This window comes from Miscanthus floridulus, chromosome 6, assembly GCF_019320115.1.
Source record: "Miscanthus floridulus cultivar M001 chromosome 6, ASM1932011v1, whole genome shotgun sequence".
Classification (NCBI taxonomy): Eukaryota; Viridiplantae; Streptophyta; class Magnoliopsida; order Poales; family Poaceae; genus Miscanthus; species Miscanthus floridulus.
The window spans coordinates 48,195,366-48,219,111 of record NC_089585.1 but is presented as its reverse complement, the minus strand read 5'-3'; positions in this window follow the sequence as shown (position 1 = coordinate 48,219,111).

Genomic DNA, 23,746 nt, shown 5'->3' with positions numbered 1-23,746 from the left:
CCTGGACCACTGGCTCCGACGACTTCATCACCATAACCTCGGAAGAGGCGTGGTTTCAATCTGCATTGACCATTGCTTCACCTGCTCCGTCTATGGCTCCAACCATCATGGATCTGGCTCCGACCACGCCAGCATCATCTTCAGCCACGCTGACAACCTGTCGTCCGCTTCCTCGCTACAAAGGGAGGCAGATCGACAACACCGACCTGCTCGACTCCATCGATCAGGTAAGCACCAAACTTGCTGAAACCCTAGCTCTGGTAAGTTTAATTCAAAGTCAACCCAATGAGCAGGTAACTACTACCCACAATAGATCTACCCGACCGGCTCAGGCCAGTCATCCTACACGACTCGGTACGGACCTCGTGGTCACATCTACTCCTGAAGGGCGCTCCGTTCATCGCCGGCCAACCCCCGTGATGGGTCTCCAGCTCTCCGAGTATGAAGCCTCGATGGAGAACCACTAGGCCCAGCCCTACTGCCTACGCAACTTCATCAACATGGTCTAGATTGAGGATTATCAAGAAGGATCGGTCCACACAGTTCAAGAGGGTGGCTCAAGCTCCTCGTCCAGCATCACATCTAATGCCTCCGTCCGCACCGAGCTCCAGCATCATGACGATGAAGGCATTGAATACGATCTGGATATCCCGGACCATGCCTCGGGATTCCCACAATTCCCATCCTTCCCACCAAGGCGAGGAGACTTGATCAATGTTGTCAGTAATGATGAACCACCGGTTGTCGGCGAAATAGAACAAGAAAGGCTAGCACGCGAAGCACGCAATATTGACCGGTTTAATCGCCGACAAATCAAAGCCGAGGCAGAAGAGGAGGCCCAACGCATAAGGGTCCGGCCACATGACCTTAATAATGCCTTTGATAGGGTGGGGGACAAGCAGGTCTTCAGAACTCCAAGTGCCAATGTAGCTGTTGCTATGGCAATAATGCAATGACTACCCAATACCCTAGAAACTCAGGCAGTTCATGATGATATACAAGCTTACCTGATGGCTGCTATGGCCCAGACCATAGAGATTGTAAATCAAGCTCAAGCTCCATCTGTCTCAGTCGAATCAAGCCACAGCCGCCAGTACTCAAGTTGCTCACAGCCACCCAACCAACGTGGCTCACGCAACAATGACCCATCAGACAACCATCAAGGCAGAAACGGTGGCCATGATGGTGGTTGAGATGACAACCGCCATCGGGATGACAACCGCCGTGACTACCAGGATGACAACCACCAAGACAACCATGATAATCGCCACGATAACCATGGTCGTAGGGTTAATCAGGGTGGCAACTGGAATCGCTGTGACGGCAATAACAATCTCTGCCATTACCTCGGAGAACGTGATCTGCGTGATCGCATTAACCAAAGAGCCAACGATCATGCATCCCACAAAAGCTATTGTCGTATGGAATATGATACTGCCCATGGCCCTTCGGGTTTGAAGCAGTTTACTTCACACCTTTGCCAAGTCATATGGCCCAAGAACTTCAAGCTTAAAAAACTTTAGAAGTACGACAACAAGGAGAACCCCAAATTATGGGTCATGCTCTATGAAACCACATGCAGATCAGCCATGGTTGACGAGCATGTCATGTCTAACTACTTCCTAGTCGCTGTCAGCCATGCAGGCCACCAATGGCTGGTTAGCTTGCTAGTGAACTACTTTTATTCTTGGCAAGAGCTCAAGCCAGCTTTCATTGACAACTTCATTGCTACTTGTGAGCAACCCAGCAACAAATACGATCTGCAGCGGATTCGAGATCGGAAAGATGAGCCACTATGCGAGTACGTCTGACGTTTCTCGGAGATGCACATCAAGGTCCCATCAATCTCCGATAATGAGGTAATTGAGGCTTTCATCACTGGTCTCCACTTCCATGATGCCCTACGAGACAAGCTCCTCCACAAGAGACCTGAATCAGTCACAGCGCTCCTAGCCACTGCTAAGAAATATGCGGATGCCGATGATGCTAAAAAGATAATCATCAAAGAAGCAGCAAGGGTTCCATGCTCCAACCACCCCCACACCGTGATGACTACCACGGCAACCATGGTCGGAACAACAATTTTGATCACCGCAACCAGCGCAATGACCCCCATGACCACCACGACCAGCGTAATCAGCGGCGTAATCGCCGTGACAATTATAGGGGCAAGCGTGCTCAAGAAGACGATGGCGAGGTCAACACCATTAAGAAAGGTGGCGGATGTCACAACTACAAAGAAGATTATGCCAAAGCATTGAAAGGACCCTGCCAGCTCCACCCCAAGTCAAACCATACCATGGAGAATTGTTGCGTTCTCAAGTCTATCTACACGCGTCAATAGGCTTTGGATACATCCGATAAGCCTAACGACATAGGGAAACAGTACAACGAGGACAATGATGATGAAGACATAGATCCCTGTCACATGTACGTCAAGCCAACTGATCGCGTCCACACCATCATTGGAAGCAAAGTGTCCATCGAGACCAAACGAGAACACAAGCTACTCGCCCATGCCTGCTTGAACGTGGCCAACATCAACAACCTCATCGCCGATCTATGGCTCCCTCCTTGGTCTCACCGTGAGATCTCCTTCAGTAGAAAGGACCAATGGGCTACAATACCTGAGCCAGGACGTTTTCCCCTGGTCTTCAATCCTTGTATCAACAAGGTTCAGTTCGATAGAGTGCTGATTGATGGCAGCAGTTCCATCGATATACTATTCAAAAATAGTCTGCCAGCCCTAAAGATAACCCAGGCGGATCTCAAGCCATACGAGGCACAGTTCTAGGGTGTCCTCCTTAGACAGAGCTGTACACCTCTCGGGCAGATCACGCTACCTGTGCAATTTGGTACCCTGGACCACTTTCGCACCAACTACGTCAATTTTGTGGTCGCTGACTTCAACGGCACCTACCATGCTATCCTTGGTCAACCATCGCTCACCAAATTCATGGCCATACCTCACTATAGGTATTTGGTGCTCAAGATGCCTACCAAGAAAGGGGTTCTAACTCTCAGGGGCAACATATACGTAGCTTATACCTACAAGGACGACAGCTTCAAAATAGCAGAGGCTCATGACCTCTCTATTCGCATGGCTGAGACCATGCTCGACACCAAGAAGACCTTAGCCGACCACCTAGAGATCCCAGAGCTCGAGGCTCCATGCAAGAACATCAAGTCCAAAGAGCACAAGGTGATCCAGCTGGTCGATGGTGATCCCAACAAAATGGCCCTTATTGGGGCCAACCTGGATCCTAAATAGGAAGACGCGCTCGTCAGGTTCTTAAGGAGCAACGTGAGTGTGTTCGCATGGAAACCTGCTGACATGCCCGATGTACCTCGGAACTTGATCGAGCACTCCTTAAATGTCGATGGCAAGGCCAAACCTATCAAGCAGAAGCTACGATGGTTCGCTCGTGACAAAAAGGAGGTGATTAGGGTAGAAGTTACATGACTTTTGGCAACCAGATTTATCAAAGAAGTGTATCATCCGAAGTGGTTAGCCAACCCATTTCTTATACGCAAAAAGAATAATGAATGGAGAATGTGTGTTGATTACACTGATCTCAACAAACACAACCCTAAAGACCCCTTCGGCTTACCTCGCATAGACAAGGTTGTAGATTCAACTACCGATTGCGAGCTACTTTCCTTTCTTGATTGCTACTCTGGATATCACTAGATCGCTCTCAAAAAAGACGACCAGATCAAGCCATCCTTCATCACGCCTTTTGGCGCCTACTGCTACACGACCATGTCATTCGGGCTCAAGAACGCCGGGGCTACCTACCAATGCGCCATACAGGCCTGCCTCAAAGACGAGATAAAAGACAACCTCATTGAGGCTTATGTTGATGATGTAGTTTTCAAAACGAAGGAAGCACATACCCTTGTCGACAACCTAGAACGCACCTTTGCGGCCCTTAATACATTCCAATGGAAATTAAACCCAAAGAAGTGCATCTTTGGTGTTCCTTCTAGTATACTACTTGGCAATGTCATCAGTCATGATGGCATATGCCCTAACCTAGAGAAAGTCAAAGCTATCTTGGACATGAAGCCGCCCAAAAAGGTGAAGGATGTTTAGAAGCTTACCGGATGCACGGCTGCCCTCAGTCATTTCATATCAAGATTAGGCGAAAAAGGACTACCATTTTTTAAGCTGCTCAAAGCATCCGAGAAGTTTGAGTGGTTGGAGGAAGTAGACGCTGCCTTCACATAGCTGAAACAATTCCTTACATCACCTCCAGTCCTCAATGCTCCCAGAGAAGACAAAACCCTCCTGCTTTACATTGCGGCAACTAATCGAGTGGTCTCCACTACCATGGTGGTCAAGTGTGATGAGCCTGGCCACGTCTATAAGGTACAGCGACCAATCTATTTCATCAGTGAGGTACTCAATGAATCCAAGACCAGGTACCCATAGATTTAGAAACTGATCTACGCCATACTGATAATATCCTAAAAGTTGAAACATTACTTTGATGGATATCGTGTGGTGGTCATGACCGAGTACCCTCTGGGAGACATCATTCGCAACAAGGATGCGAATGGGTGCATCATCAAATGGGCAATGGAGCTATGCCCTTTCTCCTTGGAATTTGCAAGCCGTACTACAATCAAGTCTTAGGCACTTGTCGATTTCATCATCGAGTGGACAGACTTAAGCACACCTGCCTCTTAGGGGCCCGATGAGTATTGGAAGATGTACTTTGATGGCTCTCTTAACATCGACGGTGCAGGAGCAGGAGTCCTTTTCGTGTCACCATCCAAGGAGCAGCTCCGATACATCCTTAGGATTTATTACCCGGCGTCTAATAACGCCACCGAGTACGAAGCATGCCTACATGGTCTGCGCATTGTGGTCGAGCTCAGTGTCAAACATCTCTATGTCTACAGAGACTCAGCTCTAGTCATCAACCAACTCAACGAGGACTGGGATACGACTAGCGAAAAGATGGATGCATATTGTAAATTGATCAAAAAGCTGGAAGGCAAGTTCTATGGCATCGAGTACACACATGTGGTCCGGGACAAAAATCAAGCAGTAGATGCGCTGTCAAAGTTAGGATCATCCTGAGCTAAAGTCCCACATGGTGTATTTGTTCAAGACCTGCTCATGCCTTCCATCGAAGTGGAAGATCCCATGGTCGATAAGCCTCCAGACTAGCTTTTGGTGGCTACGGTTCCGGCGTCAAACACCATTGAACCATCTTCGACCACTAAGGAGCCTAACTGGAGAGTACCTTTCATCAAGTACCTGACAAATGGTAGCGGTTACACTGATCGGACAGAAAACAAACGCCTGATGCGTCGCAGTAAGTAGTATTTGCTCGTTGATGGCAAATTGTGGTGCAAGAACGCAAAGGAGGAAATCTTGATGAAGTGTATAACCCAGAAGGATGGCGAACATCTCCTGGACCAATTCCACTTTGGCTCCTATGGCAACCATGTGGCCTCGAGAACACTAGCTAGCAAGGCTTTCCGAGCAGGGTTCTATTGGCTATCAGTCGTAGCCGATGCAGAGAAGCTAGTCTGCCATTGTGAGGGTTGTCAGTTCTTCACCAAGAGAATCCACATACCAGCACACGAGATTTAGAGAATACCAGCCTCTTGGCCCTTCGCATGCTGGGGACTGGATATGATTAGGCCCTTCAAACTGGCTCCTGGGAAATTTACATGTGTCTTTGTGCTGATCGACAAATTTTCTAAGTGGATAGAGTATATGCTTCTGGTATAGGCATCTTCAGAAAAGGCTGTCACATTCATTGACCAGGTCATCCACCGCTTCGGCATACCCAACAGCATCATCACTGATCTGGGTACTCAGTTCACCGGGAATGCTTTTTGGGACTTCTACGATGAAAGGAGCATAGTAGTAAAATACGTCTCGGTGGCGCACCCTAGAGCTAATGGACAGGTTGAGTGGGCAAATGGTATGATCTTGGACGCACTTAAGAAGAGGATGTACAGAGAAAATGACAAAGCTCCTGGATGGTGGCTCAAAGAGTTACCAGCCATGGTTTGGGGCCTCAGAACCCAGCCCAGTCGCAATACCGGCATATTACCATACTTTATGGTTTACGGCGCTGAGGCAGTGCTCTCAACAAATATAGCCTTCAGATCAGCATGGGTAGAGAACTTCGATGAAGACAAGGCCAATGAAGTGCGGGAGCTAGAAGTGAATAGTGCAGAAGAGAAGCGGCTCGATTCTTGCGTACTTATAGCCAAATACCTTGCTATTTTGCGCAGGTACTACAACAAGAACGTTAAGGAGTGGTTCTTCATGGTTGGGGACCTGGTCTTGAAGTGGAAGATGAATTAGGCTGGTGTCCACAAACTCGCAACTCCATGGGAAGGGCCCTTCATGATCAAGGAGGTTACACGACCAACGTCTTATAGGTTAGCTCACCTGGACAGTACAGACGTACCCAATTCATGGCACATCGACCAGCTTAGGCGTTTCTATGCTTAACTACTAAGATATGTACTCCTCTTGTACTTTCGATTTAATTCAATAAAGCCATTATGATTTCTCCGACCACTCTAATGTGTCACTTCGAAGTCTATTGTTATTCTAACTCAACCAGTCAAAACCGACCACCATTCCTTCCTAGGTTTTTGGAGCAGGCCCTGTCTCCGATTCCTCCCAACGCGTGCATGGGATCTGCTCTCTATGCTACGGGTGATCAGCAGGTCCCCTTTGGTTTGACTTGTGTGCATCTATGTGTGCACAGGCTACGCACCTCATACTTTGACCATAGGACAAACCAGGGCCATACAAACCTTTTAGGATGACGTGTCGACTAAACTAGTACAACTAAACAGAATGCTAACATGTTCTCACTTAGTTACACCAACATGAGATCCAAGCTTAAATATGGTTTCTACAAAACAAACAAGCTTATGCAGATATACAGTTACGTTATTACAATCTTGCCTGAAAAGGTCCAAGTTTATAATAACACAACTACATCTTCTTCTACAGCTATAGCCTATACTATTGGTTGGTCGGGGCATGCAGCACCTACTGCTCGTTGGGCCTAACATCGTGCTCGAGTCTCGAGGACTCTTGTACTGGTCGAGTTGAAGAAGATGGCCCCGCCGATGCCTGGCTGGTCGAGACCGTAGGCTTCGTCGGTTGGCTTAAAAATGATGGCGCTTCCAGCTGACTTGTTGATGGCGTACCCTGTACAGGTGCTGTCCCGCCTCCACATAGGTTAATGTCGCCAATTATTTTTGCCGACAAGTCCAGCTGGGTCATCCAAAGCTCCTCAGCCTTGTCTGGATCTACATCCTTCGGGTATCCAGCCTCCAGGCTCTTGAGATCAATCAAGGGGTAGTGAGCACATACCATGCTTAGCGCATGTGTGCCTGTGTACTCACCTACCTCCTTCATGAACTCCTTGAACCATCCCCATGCCTTTCGGCATCTATTGACTAGTCCAAGCTATGGCGTCCTTGGCACGTCCTCTGTAAGCACTGGATCGATGAGGTTAAGGACCGGCAAAATGCCCGTTGCCACCTCCTAGCACCAGTTTTTCCATGTGTCCCGATCCTTGGTGATCTCTTAGCACTGTGCCTTCTAGCCATCATGGTCTTTTATCACGGCCTCCAGATGCTTCTTGGCATTGACTTTTAAAACTAGAAACCACACAAGCTATTAAAATGTCATACCATGACAAGATAAGGCAAGCAACAAAAGTGAGCAAAGGGGTTTGGAAAACTTACTTTTCAGTTCCTCTTTCATCTTGGTCATGTGGTCCCGGAGCTATGACTGGTCATGCGCCAGTTTTCTATTGTCCTCCTTCAGGTGATCACACTCCACGACCGCACGAATATTCTCCTCTCGGAGACGGACCACTTTGGCTTCTAAGCCTGCACTACAGCTGTTACTACCAACAACACAACAACACTTGTCATGCACTCGTTGTGATAAAGTGACTACTTACTTGTTCTTTCCTACTCTTTGTTACTGAGCTAGATGACTAGGTTCTGGTTCTAGGACTCTTGCTCCGTCCTCTCATGGTTGGCGGCTTCAAGTCAGTGGCACAAGCATTCCACTTCCACCGTTAGCTCTTTATTGCTTGCAGTGATCCCCTCAATCTGGTCGAAGCATTTCTTATGGTACCTTGCGGTCTTCATTAAGTCCTGTGTGCAAAAAGCTAAGTAAGAAAGTTTGACTAGACAGCAAGATTAGGAGGTGAAGCAAAGTATACCTGAACCTCCATCACCAGTTGTTTCACCGCTCGTTCAACTTTCTTGGTCTCTTCGACCTCTAGGATTTCCTCATGAACAACCCATTGGTCATTCCGCCAACACGACACATACACATGTTGTCGCTTGTCCTATGGATGGCCCAGGACCTCCTCTACTTTGCCCTCTTTGGGCTCTTCTTTGGGTATCAGTGTTGGTCCGGAGTTAGCAGCTTCTGCGATCACTATGCCCTTCCCACAGGCTGTAGCATCGACAAACATGCTCTATGCTCTCACCTTCGGCCGCTGCTCCTCGGTCTATTCCATTACCCTTGGTGCTGAGGTGTTGCCCTCAGTAGGGTTAGTGCTCGGAGCACTTGTGCTTGGCTCGGCTCTTTCCTTGACCCCCTGCTCGGGGACTGTTGTCTAACTGCTTGTTTGTTGAGGCATCGATAGACCTACTGCCATGGGTTCCTCGATGGCCGGCTGCTGGGCAGTCTTCTCTGAAATTGCTGGTGGAGCCACGCTGCTCCCGGCTAGTTGGTCCGGATTTTCGATGGATGCCGAACTAGTACATCTGAGATAAGTTCAGAAGGCAACCATATTCAATACAAATTGCTAGCTTATATCAAGGTTACAAATACTTACATGTTGGAAGCACGGAATGATGTGGCAAAGGCGTGTCTCTTCGGGCGTGCTTGCTCCACATGCTATGCGGGTGACACCTGGTCTCCCTCTACATCTAGCACTGCCGCTAGGCCTTGGTGCTCGACCCCTTCGCCGCTTGTCCTCCGCGCTGCAGTGGTCAGTGATGTAGGCCCCACCGGCATGGAGGAGCCACCTTGCTCCATCAACTCTAGTTGCCTCCTCCTCTTTCGAGGGACAAGTCGAAAGATGTCTACATCCTATCCCTCCTCTGTGTCATTGTCCGACAAAGTAAAGATCGCATGACGACGCTTGCTGGCCGCCGACCGCTTACCAGCAGCTTTGGCCACTGCCTCCTCTCCATCTCTGAGCATGGCCTAGTTGACATCCTCGACCCCGACACTGGTCTGGGTGGTTGGGTCAGCAACTTGCGGCCAATCTACACTAGGGGGTGGTGACACAAACACTATCGCTCTATCCCGACCATTAATCTAGGAAACAAATAGGAGATAACACAATAAGTTTCTACTACAATATAAGACTACGGGTACAAGGCAAGATGAGTTACCTTTGGGGGAGGTCGGGCAAGCTTGAAAGCGTGCTCGATGTCGCTCAATCTAACATAATTTGGATCAGCTAAGTTAAATAGCTCTCTAATTCTGGCTCTAACTTCATTCTTGTCAAGCGCCTCCTGCCTCGTCCTCGTCGGGTCTACACTACCTTGGTACTCATAGCCAGGATGTACCCTCCTCTGGCAGGGCTAGATCTGTCGGCTGATGAAGCTCCCGACCATGCTCAGATCATCCAGTTTCTTCCATGGAATCATCCCAAATATTTTTGGAATCTATTCTAGGTGCTCAGGCTTCTCTGACCAGCTTGTCCTCTTCTCCAAAATGAACACCACGTCGCACAGTGTGATCGTGTTCGGCTCTTCATGAATGTAGAACCATTTCTTGTACCAGTCATCAAGCGACGTGTTCCATGGGCAGTGCAGGTACTGGGGCTTCATCCCATCATAGAGGGTGAGGTACACACCTCCGGCTATCTTCGAGCCGCCGCTTCCTTTCTTCTGCAGACAGAAAAGATGGTGAAAAAATCGAAATGGGGATGGAAGCCGCCATATGCCTCGCAAAGATGAATGAAGGTGGCGACATGGAGGATCGAGTTGGGATGCAGATTGCAAATCCCAATCTCGTAGTATAGACAGAGCCCCTGAAGAAAAGGATGTACCAGAACCCCAAATCCCCACTTAAAGAAGTCTTCGAACACCATGATCTCACCTAGTTGTGGATCGGGGTTCCCTTCGCCCTCCGGTGCATGCCATCCTACGAGCTCCTTGTTGTGGAGTACTCCCATGGTGACGAGGTCTTCAATGGTCTACTCATTGCTTCTCGATTTCCACCACTCCTTCGCCATGACTCTTGCTTTCTTCTGTGCGTCACTTTTCGCCACGAATCTGGCCTTGCTGATGAACGAGGAAACTATGGAGGATTGATTGGTGGTGATTTTGGAGGTATTAGGGTTGGCAAGAGGAAGAAGAAGGCTGTGGCTACGAATGGTAATGGGGTTTAGTAAAAAGTAACTTCCAATTCTATACTGTATTTAACCAAGAGTTCTGTCGTTTTGTCTACCTAAGATTTTTGGGAGACGTGCGCATGTGCCGTAGATGGTTGTTTTCATAGCCTCAAGATCTATGCCAATATATGCGCCTCTTTGTTATCAGTGTATGTGCCTCTTCGTTACCAGTGTGAGAGGGCCCACGCTGACGCACCTACTTACAAGTGTCATGCAACAGTTTGCTTGAAAAGACAAGAAGGCAGTATGACATGCTATACCCGTCTACTTTTTTGACCAGACATGTCAGATTGGACTTGACAGAGCAAAAAAAATATGGTACAAGTGGCATATGGTTTTTCGCCACACTTCTCGTGCTCGGGAACCGTCTAGACCAACATCGTGCTCTAGGACTGTCTAGACCACCATCGTGCTCGGGGACTGTCCAGACCACCATCGTGCTCGGGGACTGTCTAGATCACCATCGTTCTCAGGGACTGACTAGACCATCATCATTCTCGGGGACTGTCTAGACCACTATCGTGCTCTGGGACTGTTCTGATCACTCTCATGCTCGGGGACTTCCCTGACTACTCTACGACAATTCCTCAGAGACCGCTCTCATTGGCTACATGTGATTTGTACTCACATATAGTCGAGAGGCATTTATTTAGACCTTGCTACAAGGCTGATACCTCGCCTTCCAGCAAGCTCGGGGACTACATCGGTATGATGCACCTGCCGGTGCATCTCGTATTGCTTGTACGATGAATGGATTCTCAACTTTAGTGGGAATTCTTTTTGGACCCTAGCACCACGTGCCTACATCACCTACTACCAGGCTCGGGGACTAAGTGGGCACACTTCACCTTGCAGTGAATGTGCTTATTTTATTGACCCCTATGCTCTGACTATTGGCCAGAACTACTATTGTCCAAGGGTCACTTACATTTCTTTTTAGAAATACAAGTGGGCACACTTGATAAGGAAAGAAATCTTTTTCTTTTTTCTTTAGAGCACCATGCATTCTTCAAACAACCAGAATCTTTGGCTATAGTCATGGTCTACTGCTCTCTATTTTGACTAGAATGCTGGCACATTCGATTGGTCAATGTTTCAACCAGTTGGAGATGACATGAAGACGGATCGCATTAGTCGAAGGAGATCGAACGACATGTCACAGCATAATACATGGTGCTCGGGGACTAGCTATGGGGGTATTAACCCCTATACCCTTACGGCTAGGCTTGGGCCGACCTAGATCAGGGGGTCTGGCCCACTAAAAGACGATGCGTGGCCCAGCCATTCTGTTCGGAATCCCATGCAAGGAATCAAGGCAGATTTGGAGGTCAAGCAAGATCCTGGTCGGTTAGAATAGGAATCCTTATCTAGCCACCTATGGCAATTGTAACTGGCTAGGATTAGTTTCCAGATCTGTAACCCTGCCCCCTGGACTATATAAGATGGGCAAGGGACCCCTCTAAAAACATCTCTCATTGACATACAGCAATATAATCAGACGCAGGACGTAGGTATTACGCCTTCACGGTGGCCGAACCTGGATAAAATCTTGTGTCTGTCTTGCGTCACCATCTTGTTTGTAGCTTGCACATCTGTCTGCCAATAATCTACTACCTTGGGCATACCCCTAGGTAGACTGCTGACCATATTTCATCGACACTTGTCAAACTCTATGATGCTTAGGCACAAGGTGGGCACTAAACTTTTGTTCTACTATCATCTCCCAATCAAGATATCCCTCAGCATCATAATGACCCAAAAAAGATGGTATTGTGAACTTAATCTTAGCATAAGGATCATCGGGTACACAGTGATTATTACCTTGATGGTGGTGGACACCACCCATACCTGTCGTGTTGCGGCGAAGATGTCATCGTAATCTTTCTTGTCAAAAGGCTACTCGATCTATGTTCCCAACAGCATCATGCACCATGTCTTCTGGCAAGAGACCATCGGTGTTGCTATCGGAGACGTCATTGTTGTTGACTGCCACCAAGGTTTCTAACTCAGTAACCTTGTCGGTTATCGTAGAAATTTATTTGTCCAATCTCTCCATGTTGTTGCCAATGTTGAGTTCAATGAGTGCGTCAGTGACGGCCTTCCTGACGGCCTCATTCATCCTTTTTTAGGCATCCTCTACAATAGCTTGTAGTTGCTCTTGGCTGACACACTCGTTGAAACCCTTAGGATTGTTATCTCCAGTCTGATCACCTCCTGCCATTGTAAACACAAAAACAGGAACAAACGGTGAAAGTTAACCCTACCAAATGACTACATTGTTGTAGTGGTGTCACTTTTCACAGCAAGTGGAAGCGTCTTACCAAGCTCTTACAAAGTTCTTACCAGCGCAAGCAGTGGGTGGTACAAACAGCGGCTGGTTCGTGATACCTGTGAGGTAGTGATACCGAGATTGCAAAGCCCTTTTTTGTACTAATATGAAGAATCTGTGGAGCTTGGAAGGCAAACAAAGAGTAATATGTATATCTGGCACATAAGTCAGTAACAGAAAGTAATGCTGAATTATAGTCCAAAGTACTTGTTCTCGTTGCTAGTCTAAAATGCTCCAAGTACTAGGTGTGTAACAAACAAGCAAGTATGGTGGATAGTAAGAAGACAGGTGTGTGAAAAATAAGTATGGTGGATGGAAATAGCAACACAAACAAGGAACCAGACAGCACACGCTAACATAGCTCACTTTGGTCTTCTCTATGTGCTCCTCTAGATATTGTTCCTCTTTTGCCCCTCTCTTTTTTCTATTTTTTGGGCTGTCGTTGTTTTTTTGGGAAATTTCAACTTTTTTATTTTATATTTTTCCTTCACTTAGGAGCACAAAAGAAGTAACCACAAAAAATATGAGCTTAAACAAGTGAAAGACGTGGCCTATGGAATTTTCAGAAAACTTGCTCAAAATCGACAAAAACCTTGTGACCACGAAAAGAGGATCTTGTGACCACTTTTTGACTAATTTAAAATTTTCCAACCCCAACACCACGACAGATGGACGGATCTGAAATTTTTTTTTGATCAATTTTGATATATGGAACGTCAAAATCAGAGTTCGTATGCAAAAACTAGACCAGTTTTAAGAATTAGCTCCAAATTAGATGACAAAACGGGAACAATGTGCGCAAAATTGGTCACAACAACAAAGATTTGATGGAAACAATGGAGGAACACACACGAACTAGACTCTAACACGACCTAACCAGCAACAAGACCTTGACCAGGACACAAACTCAATATGACGGACTCTAAAACTAAAATATGCAAAGGCTATGGCGCGGAAGGTTCTAGGACAGGGAAAAAATATGGCACTAGACTATGGGACGAAAGTGAAACACTCAAAACTAGGAGATAAATGTAAACCTGATGGTATACCTTAGCTCTAATTACCACTTAATGGGAACAGGGATCCCAATCTTCTATCAGGTGGTGGTAACTATCGTTGTGGCAGAGAATGACACACCGATCCAGCTTCAGATCGAAAGATCAAACCCTGCAATCTTAGCACCACAGCTCCTCTAGTTATCAACTGAGTCATGGACCAGGTTGACCTCGCCAAGAAGGCTAATCCCTGCCTACGCAATAAAGAACACAAGCAAGAACAAGAAAGAACGCAACCAAATTGCAGATAAATGATTAATCTCACAAAGTTGGGGTCTCACAAATCGATGAACGGTGAAATTGTTCTTGATAGATTAATCTAAGCAAAACCCAAAACCTAATGATGGTGGTGGCATATGATTATAAAGGTCTTAGGGTCATCGTCTACCCTGGACGCGCCCCCTAATGGGCCCAAACACGATACATGGTCCAATAGACAAAAAAGATGATGTCGTAGCACCCTGGCAGATTCTGGATGCTGACTTGTTTCGACAATTCCTGTTGATTCTGAAGAGCTTTTGATGTGTGACCACTTGGATTGGCTTTCTTATCAAATTAGCTTTCCATCCATATGTGGATCATTGAAAACAGAGTCCGGATGTGTCCTGGGTGACCAGTTTAAGGAAGACTAGCCCTAAAGGCCGAGGTAGACTCAAAATCATGTTGGACTGGGCCTCTGGTTCCTGTTGGACGTCCTTGCTGGTCATCTTCGCCTCCACCACATCCACTAAGTCCTTCATGACTCTCTCCAATGTTCCTAAGTAATATAACATCATTAGGTAGTAGTCTACTCTCAATAGTATAAAAAGAATCGCTTAAGAACGAGCTCACCTCTAAATTGTGTTGACGCATTCAAGCCCGGGTCATTGGACCTTGCATGATGGTTGGAGGATCAGTAGGTACATCCAAAGGAGTGATGTCCTCATCATAACCACTTTAGAGATGGGAAAAAACATAAACAAAATTTAGAGCATAGCATTTCCCAATCTCCTTGCACACTTCTACGGTTTGACTATACCATGTTTTAGTTTTTCCCATTGCTTGTGACACTGCCTTCCCCATGCAGACAGTGGACAATCTGGACATAGCACCAGATGAGTGCCTTTGAACCATGTCAGCCTACATTCGGGCCATGGTGTCCTAAGCTATCCATCAAGGGGCTTCCATGACGCTAGTCATTGCCCAGCATCAATTTGGCACAATGGTGAAAATCCTAGTTGTCCAGCAGGCTTTTCCACTGCCACCGGATGAAGATGATTATATGGATGATCTGTTTGAGCACGTCGAGCCGACTACCAATGCCGTCTTAGCGAAGGTGAACATGGACAAGATCGTGCACGCCCACCTCAACTATTGATCTATGTGGGACGTATCAGTAGTACAAGTCATGACTAGGTTTGGTCTATGGGATGACCGTATGTGGAGTCTTAATTATTTGCATGCATGTCTGTGTTAACTTTTGTTGAACTTTGTATTATTTTAGTTAAACTATGTTGAGCATAGTGTAGCTTAGGTCCTTTGGACATTTGGTAACTGGTTTCTAGCCCATGTTGGTTGCTTTTGCCTACAGGTTTCTTTCTGGTTCTCTTTCTAATCTGTAATATACTAACGGTGTTTGCCCTTTCTAATCGGAGGACGTGGGTGTATAGATGTTGAAATTTTCTTCGATAAAATTTGTTGAACTTGAAAGAACCATGTAGCGAGGAGTTCATCTAAAGAAATCTTGCCTTGATCTAATGTAGAATGGATGAGCCATAGCTGTTGACTTTTACTACGAATGCAAGAAAGTCCGCCCACTATGTATTTGATCTCATAGGACAGTATAAAGTGTCGTAGCAATTAGTCTACACCTCGACTACTGTGACTACTTGGATTGGAGTGAAATAAGTATATAGAAAAGACCTATCACAACTGCACCAAGCATTCAAGTGTCAAGCGTGTCATGGTGGTTAAAAGCTCTTTTTCTTGATTCACTTCTTGTGTCCAGCTTTCCTGCCGCATTCGCTTCACTCTCGTCAATCATGCAAGGTCTATATGAAAGGAGCATCCCCCCTTCTTCTCTAGGAGTGCAGATGATCAAACATAGCTAAGGTAGTGTAGACGATCAGTAGCTATGAAACCATGTAGCATCTCTAGCTAGTTGCTGCCCCTCGGCTGCTGCGAGCCTACGACTGCTTGGATTGGACTGCACTATGCCACTGTATACTTCACCAGATGATAGAAGGTCCAACCCATCTAAAATATTTAGTACTTAGAAGTCTATTCCATTCCTAGCATCCCTATGTGTACAAAGCCTAGCCTCACTCCCATTATTTGACCCCCCCCTTGCATTGCGCAAGTTTCCACGCCAGTTCACACAGGGTATTTCAAGAACTCCTACTGTAGCCCCCATTCGGCGACCTCCCCTGCCTCCTCCTCAATCAACCTACATCGTGCCACTCTACCTCTCTAGCTCTCTAGCTCACCGATGTCCACACGTCGTAGCTTGATCCATGCCAGCAATCATGTCGCTGACGGCGCTCCCTACCAAGGTGCAAATTGTGATCGCCGGCCACCTCGCTGCGACCTCGGTGTGGCCCATGAAATAAGAAACTAGTATTTCACTCTTTTCAAATGTAGTGTTTTCTGGCATTTGAAATTTGTCCTCAAATATAGTGTATTCTGCAGCTATTGATTTTCTATTGCTTTTGCTTTTCTGTTGTTTTGTTTCAATTTTACTTGTTTTCTTTAGGCCTTATTTAGATGCATGTATATCCACTTCAATCCACATGTGTTGGAGTGGAATTGAATGGAACTTAGTTTAATTCCACTCGAATCCACTTCAACACATGTGGATTGAGATGATACACGTGTATCCAAACAAGGCCTTAGGGATTCAACGAAAGTACTAGTACAAAACAAGTTTCCCTGTATAACGTGAGATGTGTCCGGCCTGGTCAGATTTACAATGCTCAGACTTTCTTATGTGTGCAGTAAACTTCAAATAGCTATGTGGCTCCATCATTAGGCATTAGATCAATGAGAGACTTGACTGGATGAATTTTGTTATGCATGTTTACCATACTATAGATCAGAAAGAGAATAAAAAAGAAACCAGCAGCCAAAACCCACCACTAGGGGCTAGAAAACAGCTACCAAATGACCAAAGGACCTGATCTACACCACGCTCAATAGAGTTTAACCCATGCAATCGATATTTCTATGTTAACTTTTGTTGAACTTTGTATTAGTTGGGTTAAACTCTGTCTAGCCCCTATTGGTTGCTTTTGCCTACAGTTCTCTTTCTGATCTATAGTATACTAATGATGTTCGCCCTTTCTGATCGAAGGACATGAGCGTATAGATGTTGAAATTTTCTGGAGCCTAAGACAATTCGACCCTAGGAAATATAGACGGTCTGGATCACTGCAAGTCGATGAACAACAAAGTACAGTGATGACAACTATCAGGGGCCATCCAACTAGACCATAGAACCCAAAAATTAGTTCAGGATACAAACAGGTATGGACTAATAAAACAACTAATTGGCTAATTTTGAGCCATGGCTAACTAGTCACAGTCCATCCAAACAGGGCCTAAAATAGTCCGATACTAAGAAATCTTGATAGACTAGATAATACTTTTGATGAAACAACAAAAATATAGATGGTGTCAACTCTTGCGCCGAGTTCACCACCTCCATCCGCCATTTGTCTTGTGCACCTCCACCTTGAGCTTAGCTTCATCGTCCTTCATCTCCTCCTCCTATTCCTCTAGCTCCTCCTTCTCGTCATCGTCATTGTTGTAGGTGGCCATGCGGACCACACTAAAGAAGTAGGTGTCACCGACATTGAGGTTGTTGTTAGCGCATAAGGCGCACCACCCGTATTTGAACAGTACTCGCCAGACTTTGTTCATGAAGGTCCTCTCCAAGCCCATGCACCAAGACTATCTGAAACGACCTAATTTCCACGAAGGGAAATCCTCAGAGTCAAAGTGTATTATGACCGTTGTAGATCATATTACCCAAATTCCAGTCGAATACCACATCCATACAATGATAATATCAGAGTACATAAAGTGTGGAATTACATAAATTATTACATCGCTGCATTGGTGGAATCAAAAGTAGCATTCATTCAGAACAGCTTGAAGATAAGATCACCAAACTCGAGCATAGGAATGAACCCCTCAACCATCAAACTCCTTAGAGCTATACTCCTCAGTAGAACCTATATGCCAATGTTTATCAGTACGATTTATACTGGCCACTCCCACCCTATGAGCATTGCTTTGTGGAAATTGGATGCAAGTTGGATATAATCAAAAGGAACCTATAAGGCTGGGGTTTCCTATGTTTTAGCATATTAAGTATATAATAATAGTTGGTCAAGCTTTAACACCATTTCCCACACCCAATCCACCCCATTTCTGTCCAGAGCTAGGTTTTGATCCTAGGATCAATATACCACCATCTCCATATCATCACCATACCATCACTTAGTCGATAGGCCAACTCCCTCTCGACACTGTCACATGGCCCATAGCCCCTAGCTACGCCTGATACTCTCTCATGGGGGAAGAAGAGAAGGACTCATCTCTATCTAGTTTAAGAGAAACCCAGGAAAGGTCCATAGCCGACAAGTCAGCATATGTATTGATCGATCAACCATACACTCTACAGAGGTTTTACATAACCACAAGATCTGCCTTCTTCGCTGACCGTCGTCAACTGGGCTAATTCTAGTCGCTTGCTAGCCTAGGATAATGCCACTCTACCATTCAGCCCTAGTACACCCCAAGTCTAGTCTGGGGTGGCTAAAACTATGAGTCATGAGCTAGGTCCACAAGGTCTCCATAAAGTCTTAGAAGGGTGTGGGGGAAATCCTCTGTGCCCCGTACCTCCTCACACTGTCTGCTATCAACCTCGTAGTAGTGGCAATATCCTACCAAGTAGTCCGATCGTCCTACACCATATAGGGCGAGTGGTACGTAAGGCTTCTTAGTGAATCTAAGTACTAGTAAGTCCTTAGGGATGACCAAGCCAGAATGTCTTCATTAGGGTTTCCATTTACCGTGCCACCACAGCACCTCCACCCCGGGCTCCTTCCATCACAGGTTCACACCCAGGGCCACCTCATATCACTATTTACCCACCACAGGTATCTATTTTCCAGGGGTGCCCAGGTAGCACCCCATAGCAAGACTTGCCCCAAGCTCGTCGTATATTCCAACTTGGTTGACACAACCCTTACCCTCCATGCACCCAAGTCACACACGCAACACTCTCCCCATAGTCCAGATAACACCAGTTTCCACCACGCATCAATGTAGTATAAGCAATGAAATATAGCAGCAAGCGTGTGTCTAGCCTAATAGCAGGGTAAGCAGGGGTAAGGTTGCGTCAAGGTAAAGGCCATCAAGTAAGCATACTACCATGCGAGTCCTATCATAGTGTGAATATAACAATAAAGTAAAGCAATAGCAGTTCTATATGAGCCATGCGTAGTAGGTGCTACAAGGTTGGGTGGGATATGGCACCTTCAGTGAAGTCATCTCCGTACTCCTCATGGTACTCTCGGTCCTCGTCCGTCTAGTTCTCCTCTCAGCCTGCAAACAATCGCATTATAGTCGTGTTAGCGACGTCTATAGAATAGCACAAAAAGCAATGAAAATTCAAAAGAGCCAAATGCACTCAATCATGGGTTCATTGCATAGAGCTCGATTTTAGCTGAACTTTGGTCCTGGTCTTGTATTTTTCTAAGTTCGTATGAATTAGTTATGAATTTCTGAAGTTTTAATCATTTCTGAAAATGGGAAAAGGCTGAATTAATATCATGCTGACACGCGTCATGCTCCTGTTGGTCCACGTGGCATGATGATGTCGTCATGACATCGTTGTCTCAGTTCTGGTACTAACAGGTGGGGTCCTGAGCTGCTGACATCATCGTGACATCATCATGACATCACCTCGGCTGTGTTTGTCACTGATAGGTGGGTCTAGTGGCTCTGTGTCGCTGACTTGTGGGCCTGGTCAATGGTCAATGTTGACCATTCAATGGCCAATATAGGCCGGGCCTCGACTGGGCTGGTTGGGCCTGGATTTGGGCCAGGCTTGGCCCACCACATGGCGCGCGCTGGTGCAGCCATGTTGTCTTACCGGGCCACTAACGGGTCATGATCCATGGGCGCAGGTGAGGCGCGGTTCGTGGTGAACCCACCTGTGTTGGTCCATAGACCGTAGAGCCGATCTATGAAGGACTTGGTCCACTTACTCCTTCCTAGGGTTTGGTTCACGTGCACGACATGGTCGTGGTCGGAGCTTGGTGGAGCTGCTCAGGACATGATCGACGTGGTCGTGGTCAGAGCTCGACGGAGCTGCTCGGGACATGGTCAACGTGGCCGTGGTCAAAGCTCGGCGGAGCTACTCAGGACATGGTTGACGTGGTCATGGTCGAAGCTTGGTGGAGCTACTTGGGACGTGGTCGACGAGGGGAAAATCCCCTGCTTCTTCCACGGCGTGCTCCCACCAGTGGTGAACTCCCCAGTGGGCCCCCGCGACGGCGCTAGCATCCGATTAGGGTAGGCAATAGCTTCCCCATGCCATGGCGACTATGATGGTGGGTCAGGGCGATGGCTAGGGCTGCCTAGGGCTCTGGCCATGGTGAACGGCGGCGTGGGTTCGTCGGCGTGCATGGACAGGGCTGTAGTGGTAGCGAGAGCCCAGTTGGAGGAGCGTGTGAGCTCCATGGTGCTTCTATGGCCATGGTGGACATGTTGAAGGAGCTCCTGGTGCTCCTAGTGGCTCCAGCCATGGTGGTAGGGGCAAAGCGGAGGCGGTGGCGCTCCGACGAGGTGCGGTGCGGCAACGCAGGGCTCCGGTGGGCTTCTTCTTTGGCTAAGGTGAGCGCGGTGTGTCTCTCGTCATGGCGGAGCCAGTTAGGGTGTCAACGTCGCCTTTACCGCAACATAGAAGATGTGGTGGTCTTGCCATGGTTGTGCTCTCGGCCATGGTGAGCGTGCTGTGCATGTGTGCTCCTGCTCCGATAAACAACGTCATGGCTAGGGTCCTCCTTTTGGCTGATGGCAGCGCACATGGTGCGTCCTGGGTCTCGGCAAGCGTGGCCATGGCGGTCTCCCTAGCTAACCAGTTGGGCTAGGCCAGAGCTCGAAGCTTCAGCAAGGTTTTGATCATGGCGGTGCATGTCTCATTTGGTTAGGGAGGTGGTATCAGCAAGATGGCTCACCGCGGGGAGCTCGAAGGCAATGGTGGTGGTGCGGTGTCGATGGTGTAGCAGAGCCGAGCCGGGACAGAGGTACTCACCATCTTCCATGTCGGTGGCTCCTCCCTTCTTGCTCTGGCAGCGGCATCCTTCTCCGCGCCTCTCTTTCTCCTCTTGTCCCTCGACTTAGTGTGTTAGTGCGAACCGCACAGCGGCGGCGAGGTGTGGTGAAGCACTAGGGTTCCGGGCTCCTCCTTTTATAGGCGAAGCTCCACTGCTCACCAATGGTGGATGGGGGTAGATGACAGGTGATGCACCGTGCACATCGGACGGTCCTAGCATGCAGGGTTGGTGGCATAGGGGTTGCGTGGGCGCGGCACCAAGGGAACAAGGTCATGCGATTTGCGTGACCCTAGGCCCACGCCTGCTGCTTCGGTTAGGGCTTGGTCAGGAGGAGAAGCTGGCGTGGGGAGGAAGAAGACCCTATTGCTGGGGTGGCTGACGTGTGGGTCCGGTTGGCAGCGGGTGTAGCTCAGGCGCGTCACGACGCGGTGAAGCGGTACAGTTGGCAGGTGGGACCCAGCGATCGGCGTCTATGCGCACGGGTGCGAGGCAAAGCTGGGCCGGCTTTGTGGGCTGCGTGCATGAGTGGGAGGGCAGGCGGGCTAGTTCACAAGGCCGAGTAGGCCTAGGCTACTACTGCTCCCTCTTCTTTCCTTTCTCTTTTTCTTATTCTTTTTCTATTTTGTTACACTTCTTTCATGTATATAAATCAAAGTGGCATATTTCTCCTTTGGTATAATGTCCCATGGTGATAAACATTGGTCATAGTATATGTTGGGATATTAATCCCATGTTAGTACATTTATTTATAAACAAATATTTGTTAGCTTTTCTTAATCAACACATAAACCCAATAAAATCCAAATCACCATGTTGAATACAATGCAACTTGATGTATGCTATGTGGTAAAATAAATTCAAGGTGATGAGGTGAGATACTTGTGCAAGTCATGTAGGTTTAGTTAGATTACGACTAATGCAACACTTAGGGTTAGCTCCTACAAATGTCACTCATCATCATATGGGGTTTTGAAGAAAAAATTTTGTAGTTGGGATTTTTGGTATGTGGATTTTTGGGTTGTTACACTATCCACCCATCAGTGTGCTACTACTTGTAGTCATGCACTCACTCAACGTCTACTAGCATGTTCTTTGCCTTGCACAAAAAAAGAATGATGACAATGAGGACAATGGTAACATATGACATTGTTGGTACATTCTGCGTCTCACGTGAGTGCTCAGCGGATACTTCGCTTTGAGGTGGTACTTCTTTAGGATCACTACAAAACTCCTTGGCTCCATGATGGGCAGGGAGAGCTGATTATCGCTAGCCTTAAAGTCATGCAGGTACTGCTTGTGGCATTTGGTAATGTCAAAGACCTTGACATTAATCTGTGACCAGCCGTCATACCACAATACAAGAGAGTACCCATCGAGGAGGTCGAGGGTGTGGGTGAAGTGACTCCATCCCTGGTGGAGGTACAAGTGGCCACCATCGGTGATGTCGGGGAACACCTCCACCTTCCACCGGGCCAAGATCTGCTCGTCATCTAGACAAAGCTCGAGTTTTCGGAGACCTCCGATGGCCCGAGCAATCGTAGCCGGTAGCTTCTGTGTTCACAAAGATTGACATAGACAGATAGAGGGACAAGTTCATTCCCAATGGCAACCCCTAGCAGATCCAATTTAGCAAATAGAAAATGGGCACTTACCAATTTTTCTACATACATTCTAGGATGAAGGATCCTCAAGCACTCTAGGTCACTCTAGCTCGATCTTGTCATGTCTTCTTGTAGCCCCACCATGCCAACTAGGGAACTTGACAATCTTAAGGAATCCTTGCTAATATATCTCTATTCTCATTTACCTCTCATGGGGGGCTTTCTTTTTTTTGTGTTTTTGGTGTTGTCACAAATGCAAGGAGTGCATGCACAGATGGGGCATCAGTGGAGGAGCTAACATGTTGTAAAAACCAGCATCGAGGCTCACGTTGTCTCATCGGTGTAAATGGAGGAGACGTCCTCTATTTTGATCAGTGTATGGTTGGGAACATCAATGCTCCTACATCTTCGATCGAACACACCTTCTGTGGTATGATAGGTTGCGATTCGCCAGCAAGCGCAACGGTACCCGAGGCGAAGCACACCTATTGGAAAAAAATCTTTACCTTGCCTTGCCCTAGAGTCCCTATGATGGTCTGAGCATTGTAACTCTAACCAAGTCGAACACGCCTTCAGTCTTCCCATTGACTATTGTGACTACTTCCCATACCTATCACAACCGCACCAGGCATTCAAGTCTCAAGCATGTTAAAAGCTCCTTTTCTCGAATCACTTCTTGTGTCCAGCTTTCCTAACGCATTCGCTTCACTCTCAAATTTTACTGCGCTCACAAAAAAGTCTGAAATACGGCACATTTGATCTTGTTGGACACTATACAGTATAGAGTTGTGAGTAAAACTATTGCCTACGTAGTGCACTCGGTCATAACATTTGTATCAGTAGTAGTAGTAGTCATGAGTGGCTTTGATCTATGTTGAACCCAACTCATCTTATTCTCGTGTATTTGATAAGTTTTGTTGAACTTGCAAGAATGATGCATCAAGGATTATTTTTATTTAGAAATTTTATACTTTACAGGATCACACAAGGTCCAACTGTCTAAAATCTTGAC